We start from the raw sequence: 21,422 nt of genomic DNA, 5'->3' as shown, positions 1-21,422 counted from the left end.
ATTTGTTAAATCACAGTGAGTTCTTTTAAAATGAAAACTATCCAAACTATAAGTGAAAGTGTACAATCAGAGTGAGGAATAGGAATGGGGCCAATGTGGTCCTAAGTGTAAGGCCATCCGTATTGGTGAGATCTTCTTTTTTTGACAAATCTTTCTTTAAAGGATCCTACCGGAACTCAGGGTTTCCCAACCTCGTACAGTGATAAATGTAAAAGAGCAGGAACATGATCAGGACTTACTTATTTGAAGTTGTATTCTGGGTTTAAATTGGTTTGCTAGTAATATAATGCCATCACATTATTGTGCTTCCAATTTAATAAAGGAAATTACAATCATAAAGAGATTCTAAGGAAAGCTGGATCAAGTTCATAAAAACCCAAACACGAGCCTTTGTTATTTAGTTTTCAACTACAGGTAGTTATACTTCTGAAGTCATTATTTATATGTTGTCAAGAGTACTCACCAAATTTATTGACTTGTACATTATTCTTTGCAAATAAGTTCTGGCTGCTCTCTGCATATTATAATTAAAACGACAGGGACTTTAATCATTTATGAAATTTTAAACTACATACTGAATATAAATGTATCATTCAATGTGATAGAATGAATTAAATTCATCACTGTCAAATAACTGTATAAAAGATGAAATATCTCTCATCCCACATCATTAACTTATATAAAAGGAGCCAGATTTGCAAGCATTGTAATAATACTTTTATGGTCTTTTAAGGACACTTTGAAAACTAAGACATTTGGCATATACAAGAAAAAGCTTTCAAACAAGAGTCGATTTCTAATTTTATCTGTAAAAGTCTAATTCGATTTTGTGATAAAGAATAGCTTTCACTTGATATAATCAAATAATCAGCATTAAAACTCTACTGTACAAACGTGAATTTTTTTTTATCACCATGGTATAATTATGGATACACAGATAAAACAGAGTTTTAGCAATCCAGATCACTAAGGCAAAAATCCTTGCTGTGGGTTTAAAGGTCATTTGGGACAGGAAGCAAATTGAAATATTTAACTGGAACAGATAAGTAGCTGATATTTGATGAGTTCTTAACATTTTGTTTATGTCCAGACACAGTGCCAACACCCAGACTTTTCAATTATACATGTATATATATGAAACAATGATTTTAATAAGCATTTTCTAGTTTGCTGATAATAAAATTATTATTTTCAACTGATATCAATACTTTGTAAGTACCATAAAGTTCAAATGTTACTAGAGATTTTATATGAAAACTTAAAATGTGAAAATCTCTGTTGGTGGATTATTTGGGGAAATATATGCTCTAGAGTTATATTTTTCTGTTTCCTAAATTTTATGATCCTATTCAAGTTTTAATTATTTCTTATATTTCTTAATTTGTATTCTTTCTTGGACGAAACATTTGTTCATTCATTCACGGAATGAACATTTATTGAGTAAGGAGAAAAGTAGAAAGTTGAGGACGAGAGAGCTGGATCTGTGAATGAGAGTGGTGTCCTCAAGGACTCTAGTGGGAACTATGCCAGTCTTGATAAGTAAACTTTCAAAAACAGATGAGCTAATTCTAATTTTGAGAGAAATGCGTACATCGATTAAAATGCTGAAAAACTACCTTTTTTTGCACCTTAATTGTTTAATCCAGCACACAGTCCTACTACACAGTTTTATCCCATCAACTGTAAGGAAACATGACATGAATAGAAGGAAGTAGTCTGCTTTGATGTGCCAGGACATATAGTTTATTTTTATATAAATTGTAAAGAAGAAAATATCAAGGCCCAGGCAAGGCATGTGACTGAAGATCCCAAATTCATGCTGCTCACAATGATCAATACTATCATTAGTAATATGATTTTATTTTGCTAATATTAGATTGTTTATTTTGTCAGAGTAGTTGTTAATGTTCAAATCCTTCTATTCTCCTACTGAGTTCTTGTCATATGATTTCAAAAGCCAAGAACTTCAATGCAATTTAGAATTTTGTATCTTATTAGCAATGTGATGACTGACATGTAACTAATTTGAAATTTTTTTTTTTAGAAATTAGAATTAGTTTGCAGAGAGAGAAGCAGTGTGCATAAACTTGGGAATTTTAGCAAAAGCATGTGACTCTGGCCTCACTGTTAAAACCTGACCAAGCAAGCAGTGTTTTTTGGTGTCTATTTTATGAGCTCAACCATACTTCTATTTTAATCAGTGAGTTTGAACAGCAACAAAATTATGAAAACAACATAGAAATGAAAACACACATACACACAAAGCCCAGAAATTAAGGCCAGTAATTAAAAGAAATATTTTAGGTGAAATACTGTATATGAGAGGTACTGTTATTGTAGTCCACACTAATTTCCCCCAACACAAGAATTCCTGTCTGTGAAGTGAATTACGCATGATTTTCCTTGTGTTTAAAAATGGCCTTAATCTTTCCTTTCACTCTTTTCTTGTTCCTACTTTTTGGTGTGTATTTGTTTTGTTTTGTTTTACAATGTTGCATTGCCTCAGTGCCCACTTTTGTAACTTAAACTAGTTTTCAGCACTTATTTCCATCATGAGGAAGTTTAACTTCAAGTTATCAATCTATTTGAACACAAGCAGCCTTGCCTTCCCCAGATAGTAACATGGTTCCGCTCTACATTGTGAACTTTGATCTGTGTATGGTGACAGTTGGTATGATGTGACAAAGCAGGACTTGAGATAAAGCCCCTTTTAATGGACTTGCCATTTAAGCCCCTTTTCTAGTAGCTTCATCATGGGAGTCTCTACTGAGAAATTTCTTTTTTTAATTTTGAAATATAATTTGCACTAAGTTGCCACAGAGTCAGAATGGAGTACTTTTGCTAAATCCTTTATAGTTGCCTCCCCTCTGCTTTGCAGTGTTGCTTTAGAATAGAAGGTGAAACTGTATTCCTTGGTGTGCAGTTGAAAGTCAAGAGCAGCAATATTTAGCACATGCTTGGGCAACCTTGTTTGAAAGCCATGCGGCCCCTCTCTGGTGTTCTGATGTGCCTTCAGGGGATGCTTCTCTGTTTGTAGTTTGTTTTCTTTTGTTTAAGGTTTCAGCAACTGCATTGACTAATGATTATATAGCAGTAAACTCTCGTCCCTGCTAAATTCAGCCATGATGTCTCAAAAGCATTTTTCCCTTGTGTGACATAAAACAATAAAAGAACTAGACAAACTCCTTTTGAGAAAGAATAATCCTTTGTTTAAAGAAAAGAAAAGGCATCTCCTTGACGCTAGAGGGTGGAGAATTCAAATCAAAGGACTGGCTAATTGATAAAAAATAAAACAATTGTTAATCTGAACATTTTATTCATGAGTTATCAATGTGTGGAAAATTGTTAACACTGCAGCATTTTCAGTTGTACCTATCCGTGATATTCGCTAGACAATGTTTATTTAACACATTATTACTTGATTGACATCTGCTCTTGCATGGAAAGTCTAAATAATGAATCTATTCACAAAGATATTAGCAGTGTAATTTATCAATAGAATATTGGTCAGAGTCGTAGTTTATCTCTTTGAAGAAAGCAGTGTATCATTTCCTCTGAATTTGGTCTGTGATAAAATTACAGTCCATTTTGAAACTTAACATGTATTACAAATTTTACTGAAAATTTACAACATCAGTAGTTTTCTACAATTAATTAAGGGCAGGTCCCAAGAATTTGAACATAACCTTTAATTGTTCTCCCTGCAATTTTTTTAATGAGACATGTGGCCATGATTCCAAGTGATAAATTCTTCTTGATTTGCCTCTAGTTGTCACTAGCCAAACCTTAGGGAATGAAAGATTAGTTACGGTTGCAAAAGACTTATTTTAAACTGGAGAATGTTTAATGTTGTTAACCCAATCAAATAAACAATGAAGAATCTATCAATATTGTTGGCAGTTTCTTCAAGAAAGATATCTTCTCAATTTTAACTTGGCTATACATGATGTGCAGTTTCTACCTTTTAGTTAGTATAAGATTGGACTACATTCAAATTGACACTGGCGCCTAAATTGCCCTGTGATTTAAACAAAAATTTCATCAATGTGAGGGATTCAGCCCTCATCCAATTTTTTGATAATGTTTGTCTTCTAGCATCCAAGTGCTTGGATAATAGAAATAAGCTGTGCAACACTTTGCATATATTTAAGTCCTATAGTAATAGTTACACGTACATTCACAACTCAAAAATTTAATCCCAAATTTCAAAACTCTAAGGGAAAGTTTTCTTGTTATGTGTAAGTCATCAATCTAAGAGACCATATTCAGGCCAAGTTGGCCCCAAAACAGGTGCTCCCAGTTTGAGCATTGTCGCTGGCTTTTCTGCAGAGAAACAAAATGAAAGAGCAACTTCAAGCACAGGTGCAAAATCCCGCATCTGTGAGGGACAGCCAGAAACAATGGCTTTCTCCTGCCCATTTTGAGCTTGTAAACCTCATCCTCCGTGGACCACCTGTGTCAGAACCAATCCTAGACGTGTATAAAAGTTATCAACACCTACACATCATTACTTATTCATCAACATCACAGCACCAAATATTGATGCAAACATGCAAGGGCTTTTTTTTTTTTTTTTTTTTTTTGCCTATAAAACTGCTCTTTCCTGAAGCTTAGGTCGCTTTGTTGATGGCTGAGGGACAGAAGTAAAAGGCACAGAGAAGAAAAGCCAGAGTATTTCAGACTCAAAACCCTACAGGCTTTTGTATTTGTGTCTCTTTTTTAATTTTTATGTCTAATTCTATTGGTGGGAAAAACAAAGCCCACAGAGAGGGTTCCTAACCACTGATTGCCTACGGGCCTGATTGCAGCAATTTCTCACTTTGGGGTGCACTTTTGTGGTGCAATCATCTTGCAAAGTAGTCTGCCACCTCCTCGCTGAAACTGAAGCTGAAGCTGAAACTCCCCATCTGAAACTGAAGCTCCGTAAGACTTTTGTTTTGCACCGGTAGCAGCAGAAGCAGCAGGCTTTGGCTTCCTGGCAATCTCCGCAGGCATTTGGGCTGGTGGCCCTGTGTCTGCCTCTGGGTCTTTCCTGCACAGTGCTGTGGAGGTGCCATTGGGCTTTTGGAAACCATTTCTTCTTTGACAATTTAAATTTATGTGGTTTTTAATTGTCTGTAAACAAAGCCTTTTAAATCTAGCGCTAAATCTCCATCCCAGGTCATCTGGCATCCAAAGGGATGGTTGCTGATTTAGTTCGCTTCTGCTTTTCTTTCCTGAAAAATGGGGAAAAATCCTCTCAATCGGTTTGTTATCCTCTAATAGAGAGACACAAAACACACAAATCACTTGGTCTCTCTCCCCCACTTTGAATGAATAGATAAAAATCCATCTGTTTTTCATCTGCATGTGTCCAGAGCCAAATTTGTGTTCTTTACAAACAACTCCCCCCCCTCCCAAAAAAAAGGAAAAAGAAAAGAAAATACAGCTTTAGTCATGCAGTTAGCTAGCAAGCAGTTAGGAGAATTGACACTTTGAATTTTAAGTCAGTGATGGTTAGAGTTGAGAAGCTATCAGTGTAGTTTTGGCTCTGACTGCTCTAGACCATTTATGCTGTGCATAGTGTGGGGCTAGAAAAGTCGTACAATAAATATATGTTGGTTGTCCTAGGTCACAGATTATTAATTACATGACTTTATAAGATAAAATACAAATTAAAATGGGCGATCCAGGTGCAGCCCTGCATATGTTGAGTTATCTATTGAGTGTCATGCAATGAGTTCTAGCCTTTCAAACTGTGAATTTCAGATAAATGCAGGCATCCATCTGGCTGTAGGTCTCTGATTCCTGGGAGCCCCAGCAAACCTTGGACTTCTTTCAGCCAGCAGTATTGGTGAGACTTGACTGTGAGACGGTTCTCCCATATGTCTAGGAGCTGCTTCTCTGTTTCTGCTGCAAGTGAGGGAAAAATGGACCATTGCAAATGGAGAGGTTCACAGAATGCTTGGAGGGAAAAAAAGCAACATGGAACCTGGATCTGAGCTCACACTGAGGGAGCCCAAGTCTCCAGCCCTGACACAGGAGTCCTGTTTCAAGCACCCCTGGCTCAGGGAGAGAAACAGAGAAGAGCTTCTGAATACTCACTCTTTTGTTTCCTATTACATCTCTGCTCTTTGGTTGAAAAGAAACATGAAGGAAAAAAGAAAAAAGAAAAAAAATTTTTTTCTCCAGTATCTGTGAGTTGTTACTACAAAGAATTGATTTCTTTTTTCCAAATTTGGGCTGGAAATTTGGGCTAATTATTCAAGGATGGTAGATTTAAAAAGAGTCTCTCTCTCTCTCTCTTTCCTTCACTTTCTTTCTTTTTTAGAAAAGTGCAGTGACTCGTAATTTGCTAGTCATTTGACCTTGAACAATTGACTTAATTTTGTAGTCAGCTTTTGTTGTCTGTTAAATTGGAATAACAATATCCACCACATAGGGTTGAGGGATGGATAAAAATAAGATAATATATATGCCATTTTTATATTGCCTGACATATATTTATGTCAAAAACATTTCAGGATAAGGAACAATTTGAAAAGACAATGAAAATAAAGCACCCAAAAAACCCAAAGTAAATAAGAATATTTGGGGAATCATTCCCTAAAATACAAAATTATGGGGATTATGTTAGGACTTGAAAATTTTAGGAATTCAAGTTAAAAGCATGTGTTACGACATCATCGGTTTATAGTAAATGGAATTTGTTGCTTTTATACTAGTTCACTATGGAGAAGAGATGTTGAAACAGAGTAGAGATGCTGTCCCCCACTTCAGTCATAAAGAGGAATGAAACTTGAGAATTGTGGTGAGCACAAGCTGAACAGTTGAGCAGTCTTACTCCCCTCCACCCTGTACACACACAGGGCATTGGGTGGGAATCCCAGTCAGGTTGGCCGCCGCAGCATCTTAGAAAGGGGACTGCTAACAGGAGGACCAGTATCTTGTTCACTCATTGCACCCACTATGTCAATCAGTCCTTGCCGGGTCCTGAACAGCTAGCTTCATTGATAGGTTCAGATCCACCCATGTAAATCATTAGCTCAGCCAGCTCAGAAGACTTGTGGATATTAATTGGATTGTTCTGCAATAAAGTTACTGTTGCCCAAATGAACAACACGTTCATTCAGGATGAGACTATTGGAAAAAAAAATAAATGCCTACTTCATAACTATAGAATATTAATGCAAGCTTTGACTGTCCAGCAGTGCCAGGGACAGTGCTAGGCTCCAGGGGTAACAGTTGGCCATGCAGACATATTACCAGTCCTCCAGAGGGTGTGGCTATCTGAGGCAGTCTCACTCAGCCTGTCAGGGTCCTAGCATGAGAGCTTTGTGGGCCAGGGTTGCCTCTCAGTTAGTCTGCACCCACCTTCCTTTGCCTAAGGCTACAGCACACCAAAGACACCTAGAGCTTCTAATTTGGTTGTTGATTAATGTTAAAGAAATTAGATACTCTACATCTGGATCCTGGAAGGAAGTAACTAGATCAGATCCAGTATGATTAATGTGAGAAGTTGGGTAGAGCAAGAATATAAAATCCAGATGTCAAGGAGTAAGTAATAAAGTAAACCAGTGGACAGACAGATTTTGTGGACTAATTGAACACAAAATATACATTTATATTCTTGATCACTCTCCTCTGTAGTCTTCCTTTCTAACTTTACCATATTCTAGTCTATTTTTGAATAAGAAGAAATATCTACTGCTTAATGCTTACTTATTATGTGCCAGGTACTATGCTAATTTCCTTTTCCTAATTCTCATCTCAGAGAAAGATATTATCACCATTTCACAGATCAGAAAAGTGAGACACAGAGAGGTTAGGTAAGACTCCATGATCATGTCACGAAAATGATGGGACTGTGGTTCACACCTAGGAGTGCATCTCCAGGGCTGACATTCGTGACTGTGTTTTGTGTCCTTTTCTTTAGTAGGCTAGATGGAACCTGCAGACTTGTTTTCATCTCTGTGCTCTTGATCTGGGATTCTCTCTGTCTTTTAACTTTTTCTTATTGAAAGTTCCAGACAAGCAAAAGTAGAGAGAATAATATAATACACTCTATATATGCATGAATCTTGGATTGCTTTTACTTTCATCCTATGTGCTGATCCATCATCTTCAAGTCTTACAGATAACATTCCTATATTGCTATCTCCCTGCTGACTGAGTGACTTGGTTTTGGTTTTCTTGATGCTTCAAGTACTCTAGTAGCCATGGTACTTTAGAAGGGATGGTGTAGAGAATTCTTTATGATACTACAACCACCTTTAGCCCCCAAATTATCAATACAATTCTAGTACATCCTATCTATTTAACTCCAGTGTCACATAAATAACAATGAGTTGTGAAAGTTATGTAGAAAACAAATTCCTTGCTAATGAAGCAAATCAAACAGAATGAAATACTTAAAAAACTTGTGATATGTGAGAAAATAAGGCATGAACATGCTTTAAATTTTCTTGCTGGGAGTAGAACTTTACACCATTTCTTGCTTTATTCCAGGGCATATTCTAAATAGTTTTCTCAGGAAGAAATTAAGTTGCCCGTAGTCTGTTCCTATAAAATCAAGCCTGCTAGGAAGAAAATTTTTCATGGCCTCATTTGTGAAATGTCGGCAAAGAAGAGTTATGAAGGGTTTTATTAGATATAAATTAGGAGGGATGAAATATTAGCAGAGGGTACCAAGGGTGAAATATCATAGTAAGTATGAACTTGCGTGGAAGCCATCCCTTCCACTTTGTGTTAGATGCTGTAGCAATTTGTTTTCTGAAGTTGCTTCAAGTTTCAGTTTTCTTCAGACTCTATGCATTGGTCATCGGAGTCTGAGACAGTCACTCAAATCGTGTGCATTAACCAAGTCATGGAGCTGTGTCTTAAATGTCTAATTCCAGCCCTACCTCACTCTTCTCCAGACACATCAATCCAACTGCCTACTGGAAATTGCTACTTAGATGTCTCACATGGTTTTCAACCTAAGATGTCTGAATAAGAATTCATTATCTTCTCATTAACCACCTCTTCTTCCATTTATCCTACCACAAAAACTGAAGTGACCCAATTGCCTAAGCCAAAAACCTGGACCCCTCACAATCTCTGCCTCTCCGTTTCCCATTAATCACCATGTCCTGTTGAGTCAGCTTCCTAAATATATCTCCAATCTGTCATCTCTGTTCGTCCTCACCACTGCACACCAAGCTGCCATCATTTCTAGATTGAAGTGTTGTAAGAGGCTCCTAATTATACCCCTTTATCTAGTCAGGCCTCCCTCTAATTCATCTTCCTTTTTCAAACAAAGTGATTCCTCTGAATTATAAATTTTCCTGTGTATGGCCTGTTTTTTAAATTTTATTTTATTTTTATTTTGAATTATGTGGTACAATTTTATATAGACTGGGATTCCCCCCTCAAACTCCCACCCCCGACAGAATTTTCCCCATTTTGCTACAATGGTACAGTCCTTCATAAGAAATCATAATTCCATCAGTCTCTTATTTAACTGTACCCCTACATTGCTGGTACAATGTCAGATAGTCCAGCATCCCTTTGTCTACACATGTCCAACAATTTCATTGGGAGTTCATCTTTCATCTGGAAGCAGGGATGCATGTTACATTGTACCCCCACATCTGGATATGGTGTCCCCAGTACTCCATCACTATATATTTCCATGTATATGGCCTGCTTATAATTCTTCCAAGAACATACATGAACTAAAATTCAGAAATTTTTTAGCTTATTACAATCCCTTCTTTCTGTGTCTCTTCTTGTACCCTAGATTTCACACCCATGAATCTGTTTGTAGACCCAAGGATAAAACAACGGTTCCCCAGTTTTGTGTGTTTGCTCTGAACTCCTTTTTTCCTTTTCTTTTTTTCTATCGCTCCCCATTCCCAGTTATTCCTTCCAAGGCTGCCTACATGGTAAGTAATCCTTTAAGACTTTCCAGACTTGTTTCCAGGTTGCCTCCTCTGGAAAGCCTGTTGTGAACCACACTCTGCCCACCATACATGCAAGGTTTCTGTTCCCCCCGTTAGAATCTAACCAACCTCTTTATGTCATTTACATGGAATACATTTAAATCTCTCTTTTTTAAAAAAAAAAATTGTTTGAGAGACAGGGAGAGCAAGAGCAAGAGAACAACTTCCTAGTCACTTAATCATTCCTCAGATGCTGACAATGGTGCAGTGGGACTGGGGGGCCAGAACTAGTAACAGGGAAAACAACCCAGGTGCCCCATGAAACTGGAAGGATCCAACACTACTGCTTCCAGGGTCTACACTGACAGGAAGCTAAAATTAAGGGCTGGACCTGGGATCAGAGCTCTGATATGGGACATGAGTGTCTTAACACCAGAGTAAATGTGTGATCTTCTCTATGCCTCTTTATGATTAGATTTTGTTTCCTCAATACCAGTTACTTTTATATGGCGTATAGTATAAAAGATATGACTATTTGCTTGATTGAGTGACTGACTGAATAAGCAAATACACATTCTTGAAAACTTATTGTCATAAGTGAGTTCTTATATTTTGTTTTTTTCACTATCCTGAGCATTTTTTTCATCTTTACTATTAAATGTTGTTAATAGAATGAACCCTCAATATGGAATAGTTATGTTGTTTTCTATCCTATGTAAAATTTGTTTTCCTCAATTTTATATTATGTAAAATTTATATTCCTCAAATATGTAGCCAACAATTCAGTAGCATTATATTTTAAATCAATTTATGTAATATTTAAAAGGATTTTAAAGGAATTTCTATGACTTTTAAAGGAATTTTGTGTTTTTTTAAAAACACAATTACTATCATCTTTAACATGCTTTCTTACCCTTTATTTAGACACTTTATTTATTAACTTTACCAAATATGTGGAGAGATTCACTCTCTTATTACTTCTAGTGTGGTAATTTGTTTTTTTTTCCCCTTTGGTTACTGTTTTCAGAAACTGATGTGAAATGTAGATTGCATAGATTGTGTTACATGTTTCAAGATGGATTTTTATTTATTTTCACTGGAAAGGCAGATTTACAGAGAGAAGGAGAGAGAGAAAGATTGTTCATCTGCTGTTTCACTCCCCAAATGACCACAATAGACAGAGTTGAGCCAATCCAAAGCCAGGAGCCAGGAACCAGGAGCTTCCTCTGGGTTTCTTTTGTGGGTGTGAAGTCCCATGGCTTTGGGCCGTCATCCACTGCTTTCCCAGGCCATAAGCAGGGAACTGGATGGGAACTAGAGCCAGAACAAAAATTGGTGTCCAATAAGATGTTGGTGATTGCAGGAGAGGGATTAGCCAATTGAGCCATTGCATAGTACCCCAAGGTAGAATCTTTTAACTCTTTACTTTGAAAATTTCATTCAGAAAATATTGCAGGCTTAGATTTTTTTTTCCAGGTGGAGCTACATACTTGAAGAGGTTTATAAAATAAGGAGGAAGATAAGGCAGGTGACAAGAGCACTATAAAAGTAGGAATCAGTGGCAGGAGAGGTACACAATGTGCAATGGGAAGGGAATAGAGAGACTTATCCCTAGAAAGGGAATCTAAGGAAAGCTTCCTAGGAATGGGGTTTTTTTTGAAAATTAGGCTTTGAAGATTGAGAAGGGCAGCAAGAGGTGAAGAGCAGGGCAGATTATTTCACACTGAAGGCTGTGGGTAGAAGTGGAGAAAAAATATGGTATATGGAGAAAAAGGCCACCCACCTTTAGAGAACATTGAAAACTGGCCTTATAGCTGTGTTAAGAAAGTCTCTGATGGTCTCGCAACTACGAAAACTCATAGGAGGCTTCTCCTGCTACTATCTACCCACAGTGAAGATCATGTTCCCCTTATCTTTCATGCTTTGCATTTGCAGGGAAATTATCCTAGTATCACTTCTGTTTGAAGATCTTCTTCTCTAAACACTTTGAAATGGTGCTTCCCCCACTTCCCCCCACCCCCGCCTCAACCCACTCAATCTTTTGGTATAATGTTTTGCTATTTGGATTTCAGCTGCACTTTTTTTTGCTGTTGCTGCTTAAGGGGCACTGTTATCTGAAACTAAGTGGAATACCGTTTAGACTGTTGTGTAAGTATGTCTAGTGCCATAAAGAAATCATGAACACCTTCAAGCTCATTGTCATTTAAATTAAGCATTGTGATTTTTGCTTCCTGTCCATGTCATGTTAACAATGCACACCAAGGTAAGTTCTGTTGGGGATGTGCTTCTTTTATCTTGCTCTTTCAAGTGCAAAAGTTCATGTTTCTATGACCTTTATGATATGGAGCGCTTGTCCGGTCAGATGTGCACTCTTCTCTCCCAATTTGTGCCTTACTGTTTCCTTATTCATAAGAAAGGGGTTTTTTTTTTTTCCTTATTTACTTATTTGAAATGCAGAGTGACACGGTTAGAGGGATGAATAGATTCTTCTTTCATCTGCCTGTTCGCTCTGCAGTTGACTGTGATGGCTGGGGCTGGGCCAGGCTCAAGCCATGAACAAGGAAGTATATCCGAGTTTCCCACATGGATTGCAGGGGCCAAAGCAATTCAGTCATCTTTCCCGGGCACACTAGGAGGGAGCTGAGCTGGAAGTGGAGCAGCTAGGATTCTAACTGGAGCTAGTGTCTCAATGCAGGCTTCACCTGCTGCATAACAATAACAATCCTCACAAAGTTTTTATTTTGTAACAGCTTTATTTAGATTTGAATTATATACTATCACCTAATCCATTTTGATAGTCTAATTCACTGAATGCTGGTATATTTACATAATTCTAGTGCTATCACAACAGTATGATTTTAGAATGAAAACTTGTACCTAATTATAACATCTAACATCCTTACTTCCAGTTCCAAAGCTCTGATATTTTATACCTTTTTTGAACCTTTATATAAATGAATATATGAAACATGTTCTTTTGTGCCTGTGTTACACTTAGTTTAAGGTTTATCAGTTTCATTTACTTTGTAACATCACTGTTTCTTTCCTTATTTATCAGTGATACTGATAGAATTATATGATATGTAATATTTTTTTCATATACTTGTCACCTGATGCACCATGAATGTTGGCATACCATTTTTGTGTGGACACTTTGGTTTGTTTGGTATGGATTGCTAGGAGTGGTGCAATATACTTGTGTTGAACCCTTAAGAAAAATAGCAAAATGATTTCCTGAGTAGCTGCACCTTCTTACATACCTACTAGAACATATGAGTCCTGCGGTTTCTGTATCCCAGTGAACACTGGCAGTTGTCTCCTTTTGATTACAGTCATTTTTGTGGGTGTGATTTCTCATTATGGTTTTGATTTGCATTTACCTAATAACTACTGAAACTGAGCACCTTTTCCTGTGCTTATTGGTCATTTGTATATTTTACAGAAGATGCAAAACGCTTAACCTTTTAAAAGTTGATTTGCTTTGTTTTATTATTGAACTATAAATATTTTTAAAAGATTTATTTATTTTTATTGGAAAGGTAGATTTTACAGAGAGGAGAGACAAAGATCTTCCACCTGTTAGTTTGCTTCTTTGTAGTTTAAGATTTATTTATTTTTATTGGAAAGTCAGATGGACAGAGAGAGGAGAGACAGAAAGGAAGGAAAATCCTCTGCTCATTAACTCCCCAAGTGGCTGCAATGGTCGGAGCTGAGCTGATCCAAAGCCAGGAGTCAGGAGCCCGCTCTGGGTCTCCCATGTGGGTGGAAGGTCCCAAGGTTTGGGCTGTCATCTGCTGGTTTCCCAGGTCATAGGCAAGGAGCTGTATGGGATCCTGATGCATGCAAGGTGAAGATTTAGCCACTAGGCTACCATGCTAATAAGTATGATACAATAAAAAATAAAATACAATTGCATATAATTTATCTTGTCAATTCATAAAAAGTAGGTATTTATAGACCAGTGAAAATATAATGATTTATAAAATTTTCATTTTGTGATCATCTGAGTAGTTTCAAGTAATATAAAACTTCTTTATTCCAGCTGGTTTGCTTTATTTCTTTTTGCACAAATTTTATTTTATACATTTGAAATTTATAGCATGATATTATGAGTTACATAGAAATAGTAAAATGGTTACTATGAAGAAATACGTGAATACATGTATTATTGCACATGCTTTGTGACAAGAGCGGCTGAAATCTTTTAAGCTCCTAAGATAATGCAATTTTGTTAACTTTGGTCCTCATGTTGAACATTTGATCACTAGTCTTGTTCATCTACATATATGCTGTTTTATATGCTTTGATCTATATCTCCCTATTTCCTCCCATTCATATGGTATTGACTTTTTAATTTTTTGTGCATTAACTTATTTTTAATTCCATATTTAAGTGAGGGTAGGCACTAATCTTGTGTATCTTCTTGCTTTCCACTTACAGTAATGTACTCTAATTCCAACCATGTGGCAAATAGGCAGATTCTCCTTTTTTGTTAGACTAAATGATATTCCTCGTATATATACAGCAATACACTTTATCCATTCATCTATGAACATTAAAGTTTTTTGTATGTCTTGATTATTACTAACAACCTACAATGAGCATAAGAGTGCACATATTTTTCCCAAGGCGGTAATTTTATCTCTTTTGGGTAAATACCAGAAAAGGGATTGCTATCACATCGTAGCTCTATCTCTAATTTATTTAGGATACTTCCAAGTATTTTTCCGTAATTCCTGTATCAATCTGTATTTCAGCTTATCTTGTATAGCTACCTGTAGCTCCTCACAGATAACAGTAACATGGAGGATAAAAGATTTTCCAATTCACATGTTAAGAGTCATTTGAGAATCTTTCCTAAGCCCAGTCCAATCTAGGGTCATCTTTAGGGGACCAATTGAGTAAGGAACATCTCAGATGACTTCATTCAAAGGACTAGAGAACCTGTCTAAATTTATTTAGATAAGGCCAGCCAAAGAAACAAAGACAGGACCTAGATGAAGATTCACCTCAAGGTAACTCTGTGTTCTTTACACGTTTCCTTATTATTTCATCTGTTTAAATGACCCCTAATTTTTTTTGCCACATGTCATAGCTTACATGTTATTATCTTTACCAGAATATGAACTGACCTAAGAAGCACAAGCTAGAGCTCATGATTGGAGTCACTTGTGAAAGTGTTTAACAGTACCAGGTGCATGACTGACCCTTGAGGACCCCTGCTCAATATGCCCCTAAGGCTGACATTTAACCATTGATGACTTCTGAGTAGGGCCCCTGACCATTAATACCACAGCGATCAATAATGTTCTTCCAAGACCACATGCCCCAAGTCACTTATTAAATGCCTTTGCTTCTTAAAAAAGATTTAGGCTTGCTGAAAAGTAGAAAAGAAAATACAGAAAATTACTGTACACTCTTACCTCCTTCTGCCTTCCAGTTTCCTGTTAGCATATTGTGTTGGTGTTGTGCATTTGCTAAAGCTGATGAAGCAGTATTGGCATTATTATTATTCACTTAAATTCATAGGATAATTTAGGATTACTCGTTGTGTTACAGAATTCTATGTATGTATAGATATACAGAATTCTATGTTACACAATTCTTTCCAAGTTTATGTGCAGCAATGCTGTATCCACCAGTATGATTTCAGTGCCGTTAAAATGTCTTGTATCCTTCCCACCATCCCAAGTCCTGGCAGCTACTGACATTTACTCCTCATAATAATTTTTATCATTTTTCTACAGTAGCGTACATAGTAATCTCAGTGCCCTAAAAAATCCTCTGTCCTACCTGCTCACCCTTCGCTCACCCCAAGCCATGACTTCTGTTGCCATAGTCCTACTTTTATGCATTGTCACTTAGTTGGAGCCATACAGTTTGAGCCTTTTCACAGTTTGCTATTTTTTCTACATAATAAAATGCATATAAGTTTCTTCTATGTCTTTTTAAAACATGATGACTCATTTTTGTGGTTTCCTTTTTCATTCTCTTTGCAATGACTTTTTGCAGAATAGAAGTTTTAAATTTTGAAGAAGTTCAGCTTATCAATTTTTTTTTAAGTATTAAAAATGATGCTTCTGGTGTTGCATCTAAAGCTCATTGCCAAACCCCAATTCACCTATATTTTCTCTATGTTATCTTCTATGAGGTCTATGGCTTTTCATTTCCTTTTTAGGTGTAGGATCCATTTAGAGGTAATGTTATGAAAGGTATAAAAATGAGGTCAATGTGTATGGTGTAGTTCAGTTTCCTTTTATCCTTTTTTTTTTTTTTTTGACATGTGAAGTTGGTTCACATGAGATAGGGGGCTGGGATGGAAATGACCAGACAGCTGCATCCGCTGGCATGTTCATTGGCTGGTGCTGGTGAGGGACCAAACCTGACCCTGCACTGGCTGTTGCACACAGGAGTCAAGTGTGAGGATACCCCACGCAAGATTTCTTGGAGGATTCCTCAACTAGATTACTGGACTCAGACCCCAGCTAAAGAGAACAACACAGGATGTGTGGTCTGACCTTGGAACATGTGTATCTGAACTCGGCCTCATCAGTTGTTGATGCCTGTGTGGTGGATAGCATCCACTTGCACATGGAGAACATGATGGCCAGCTCATCTAGGCCATCGTCTAGGTAGGTGATGTCAACTGACTCGTCAGAGGATGGAAAGCAGAACAGGCCAAGAAATCTTGTTCCTGGATCTGTGGATGGACTAAGCTGGACTTTGTCAACCAACAGACGTTGGAAAGATTTTTTCAACCCTAGAGCAATGACACCAACAACTTTTCAGAACTATCAAAACCACTCACGTAAAACACTTGGAACACTCTTCCCCACACCAGGGTCTCTAAAGCATCATCAGATAACCAGCCCCTGGTATGGCACAATGGCTCAGTGGCTAAATCCTTGCCTTGTGTGTACCAGGATACCATAAGGGTGCCAGTTCATGTCCCGGCTGCCCTACTTTGCATCCAGCTTCTTGCATGTGGCCTGGGAAAATAACAGAAGATGGCCCAGAGCCATGGGATCTTGCCTCCACTTGGGAGACCTAGAAAAAACTCCTGACTCCTGGCTTTAGATCAGCTCAGTCACAGCTGTTGTGGCCATTTGGAGAGTGAATCAATGCCTGGAAGATCTTTTTGTCTCTCCTTCTCTCCATAAATCTGCCTACAGCATGCAGGTGTTGTTCTAATGCATTACATGCATTAACTCATTAAATTATTACAACTACTCTATGAGTCAGGTACTATTATTATTCCATATTTTATACGTGGAGAGTACAGAGAGTAGATGTAATGTGTGCATTATGTATTATACTGTGCTAGTAGTTAGTGAAACCATTGCTTAAACCTGGGTGATATGAATTTAGCCCTTTGCCTAGATACTATTCTATTCCAACTTCCAATTAAAGAAGAGACAAAAAAACTAAGTATCAACTCTCTTTTAAATAAGTTTCCTATTTTATATTTTGGAATCTTATAGACATTTCAGAAAAATATAAAAAGAACATAATTGTTTTTATATTCTTTTGATATGATCTGTTTTTATCATCATTAATTTGATTTAATAATTTTAATTCCTAAGGGGTTTATTCATTGACCTAAGTGGGAAACTGGGAATATCTGTGACTTGAGGAGTAGTTGGACCCAGGGACTCAAACCCTACTCTTAGGTCACTTTCTTTCTATGAGTATCAGACGCATTTCTCAATAGGAAAGGTCAAATAGAAGTTCAGTGGTCACATCCCAGAAGCTTTACAAATTCAGTAGTCTAGCTGCTTATATTTTAATACGGTCATACTTTTTAAAGTAAGAGCTCAAGAATCAACTTAATAATTTTGCTTAGCACTCTTCAACTCTATAAATTTTCTACAGGGGTCTCACAGTTCATGTTCAGGTTCAGTGTGGCTAGAGTTGCTCTCATGTAATTGTCCACAGGAATAGCAACTTTCATAATGATCCTTTCCCTGATACTTTCCAGAAATATACGCATGCTGGCATTATGCTGTAAAATAGGGCCTCTGTGTTATTTAAAAGTTCAGCATGAGCGAGTATCCTTTTGATTGTCTCTTCTACTCTTCTTGAAATCCTCTGGTTCCTCTTCCACAAAAGCCATCTCATGCTCATTTTCTTCCACCATAAAACTTGGTGGCCACTAGTCCAGAGTCCAAGACTTTAGCAACATGAAATCATATGGTCTCTCTGCAATACAAATTAACCTTTACCAACAAAAGAACTCTTTTTCTTAGGATTTATTTATTTCTTGGACAGGCAGATCAGAATTGCAGAAAGAAGGAGAGTCAGAGAGAAAGATCTTCAAAGCTCTGGTCTACCCCCCCAAATGGCCACAGCAGATGAAGCTGAGTGATCCCCAGCCAGGAGCTTGTTCCATGTGCCCTTGTGGGTACAGGGTTCCAATGCTTTGTGCCATCCTCTGTTGCCCTCCCAGTTGGACAGCTGGATGGGGAGCAGGGCAGCGAGGACAAGAACTGGCCACCACATAAGATATCAACCGAGCAAAGCACCCAGCAAAGCTTTCCTTTGTCTATCAAAATGAAATAAAATTCTTCCACAGTAAAAAAAAGTTAAAAGAATATGCCTCTTCCAAACCTACCCTAGAAAGGATACTTAAAGAGATTCTCTTGACAGAGAAGAGGAATAACACCCACCAAAACCAAAGGCAAATGTGAAGAATATCCCAGTAAAATAACAACAGAAGACTAAACCAATGAACAACCCATTGCTAAATGACAGGACCAAAATAACACCCATTCATATTAACCTGAATGTACATGACTTAAATTCATCAATCAAACATCATAGATTAGTAGACTGGATTAAAAACAAAAAATCCATCTATTTGTTGCCTACAGGAGATACATCTCACCAACAAAGATAAGCAAAAACTGTATCTCACGGATTTTGCTATTTCTGTTTTTAGTTTTATTTCTTCAAAACACTTTCTTTCGGATTACATTCTTCACTGACTCATAGATCATACAGTAGCATCATTTTCTTCAAGAAGGTTCTTGATTTTCTTGTTCATTTCTTCAGTGATACATTAGTCATTCAGTAGTATGTTATTTAACTTCACAGTGTTGTAAATTTCCTTTTACTTCCTGTTGTTGATTTTGTTTTGTGTCTTTTCATTTAAGGGGATGTATAATGGAAAATATCATATTCAGTGGCATGTGGTAAATTTGTTTTTCTTCCTGTTGTTGATTTGGTATTGTGGCTTTTCACTTAGTGGGGGGGCAGGGTTTGTAGGGACTGTGTAGTGGAGACTATCATGTCCAGGTGTGAGAATACAGTGTGCATCTCTACTTCTGGATTGAGGATGGACTCCCAGTGAAGCTTGGATATGTGTTGACAATGGAATGCTGGACTCTATGCCATTGTCCATGTTTGCAATGATGGACTTATGACTGTGTAAGCGAAACATGCTGTTGTAATGATATGGGAGAACTCAGGGACTTGGGGAGGGGGTAGGAAAAATCCCAGGGCCTATGGAACTGTATCATAAAATGATAATAATAATTAAAAAGAAAAAAGGATGTCAGTGCTTACAAGGTGAGGATTTAGCCACTGAGCCAAAAAGAACTTTAGAAAAAAATTCTTTCTGTCCCACAGTGTTACTCCCATTCCACAAATGAATCAAATGGCTTTAAAATCACTAGCAGTAAAACTTTTTGTGCTGAATTCTGTGTTGAATCTATGACTTTGGAATTTTTGTACCATGTCTCTCTTTTACTGTAAAGCTGTCGAGTCTGTGTATCTTAAGGAGGTCACAGGTTCGCCATCTGCTCCCTTGCTCAGGATAGAGCACAAGTGCCAACGAGTCCATCTTCCTTCTGATCATTCCTGCATTGTAATTGTTAAACAGAAGCCTTCACAATGATGGAGATGTTTCCTATCTTGAGTATCAAACATTTGCTATGTGACAAACTTGGATTTACAATTTTTAAAATGTAACAAATTCACATTTACATTTATGTAGCCAGGTGTGGCTGTCTTAATGAAAAATGAAGGTATAACTGTTCTAGAACAAAAATATTAATATAATTACTTTTTAAGAATACATTGCACAGCAGATTTATCAGTAAAGTGTTCCTATGCAAGGAGTGGATGTTTGGGATACTTGAGTTTGAGCTCCAGCTCCAGCTCCCAACCTTAACTTCCAGCTGAGGTATATCCTGGGAAGCAGCAGTGGCTGTATTCCTGCCGCCCCCTATGGTAAACCTGAATCCAGTGGTGGTCTCTTGGCTTCAACCCTAGCACAGACTTAGCTGTTGCAGGTATGAGAAAGGAGATGAGATCTTTCTCTTCACCACTCGAATAATAAATGAATAATTCTTAAAATTCTGTAATTTAGATACAGAGATGCTTATTCCAACATATTCCAAATAAAGTGAGATGTCTCCAATAAATTACAGAAAATTCCATGTCTGTTAAAATTTCTATTTAAAATGAAGTGTAAATATAAAAGTTAATGCTGTTTGCTCCATAAATATACACAGATTTGAACTTTCTAATGTTGTTAAAATTAATATATATTGTATATAATTAAAATGATGAACTAAATGTAATGTTAATGGGTTTATATTTAATGAATTTATTTATGTGATTATAGTTTCCTCCACTTTTTTTCTATTAATTTAAATAGATGATACTACAGGGACCCACATGGTGGTATGTCATGTTAAGCCTCTGCCTACAGCACCAGCATCCCAAATGGGCGCAAGTTCATATCCTGGTTGCTTCACTCCCAATCCAGCTTTCTGCTATGGGCTGGGAAAGTAGGTTCAGTGCAGGTCCTGGACACCTGTAGCTACATGGAAGACCATGAAGAAACGCCTGGCTGCAGGCTTCAGTTTGGCTTAGCTCTGCCCATTGTGAACATTTGGGGAGTAAACCAGTAGATAAATGACCTCTCTTTCTCTCGGTCTCCTTCTTGTTTTATTTAATTTACCCTTCAAATAAATAAATGAATAAATATTTTTCAAAAATTCGATGTAAAGAATAAGGATTGCTGTCCAGATGGTAATACCAATCATAAACATTTTAAAATAATTGTAAATATTATAGAAGGGGTGACAATAAAATTTGAAAAAAATATCCTTGGATTTGACAATGAGAAAGTCAGTGATGAAATTTGATGGGGTACAAAAAGGTAGTAGGTGTCAGAAGCTGCTTAGAGGGACCCAAGTTTGAATTAGGAGTAGAGCCCTGGAGTCTCAGGTCTCTGCTGTTTCTTCCAAATATCTGCTTTGAAAAGAAGGAGCAAAATACAGCCTATTAGCATTGTATTGTGAGTATTACTAGATTTTGAACTTGATTTTTACATTTAACTCCATGAAATAGTTAACTATTGTTAACATGCATTACAATAAGAAAATCAAGACTTGAAACAGAAGTCACACATCTGGCACTAAAACCTGTGACTTTCTATCACATTCCATTGTGTCCTAGAAAATAGTGAAGTCAGTTGAATGGTGACATTTCTTCAATTGGCAAACTCATTCA

Source organism: Ochotona princeps, chromosome 12 (genome assembly GCF_030435755.1).
Source record: "Ochotona princeps isolate mOchPri1 chromosome 12, mOchPri1.hap1, whole genome shotgun sequence".
NCBI lineage: Eukaryota > Metazoa > Chordata > Mammalia > Lagomorpha > Ochotonidae > Ochotona > Ochotona princeps.
The sequence above is the reverse complement of the archived record's forward strand: the minus strand, read 5'-3'. Positions refer to the sequence as shown.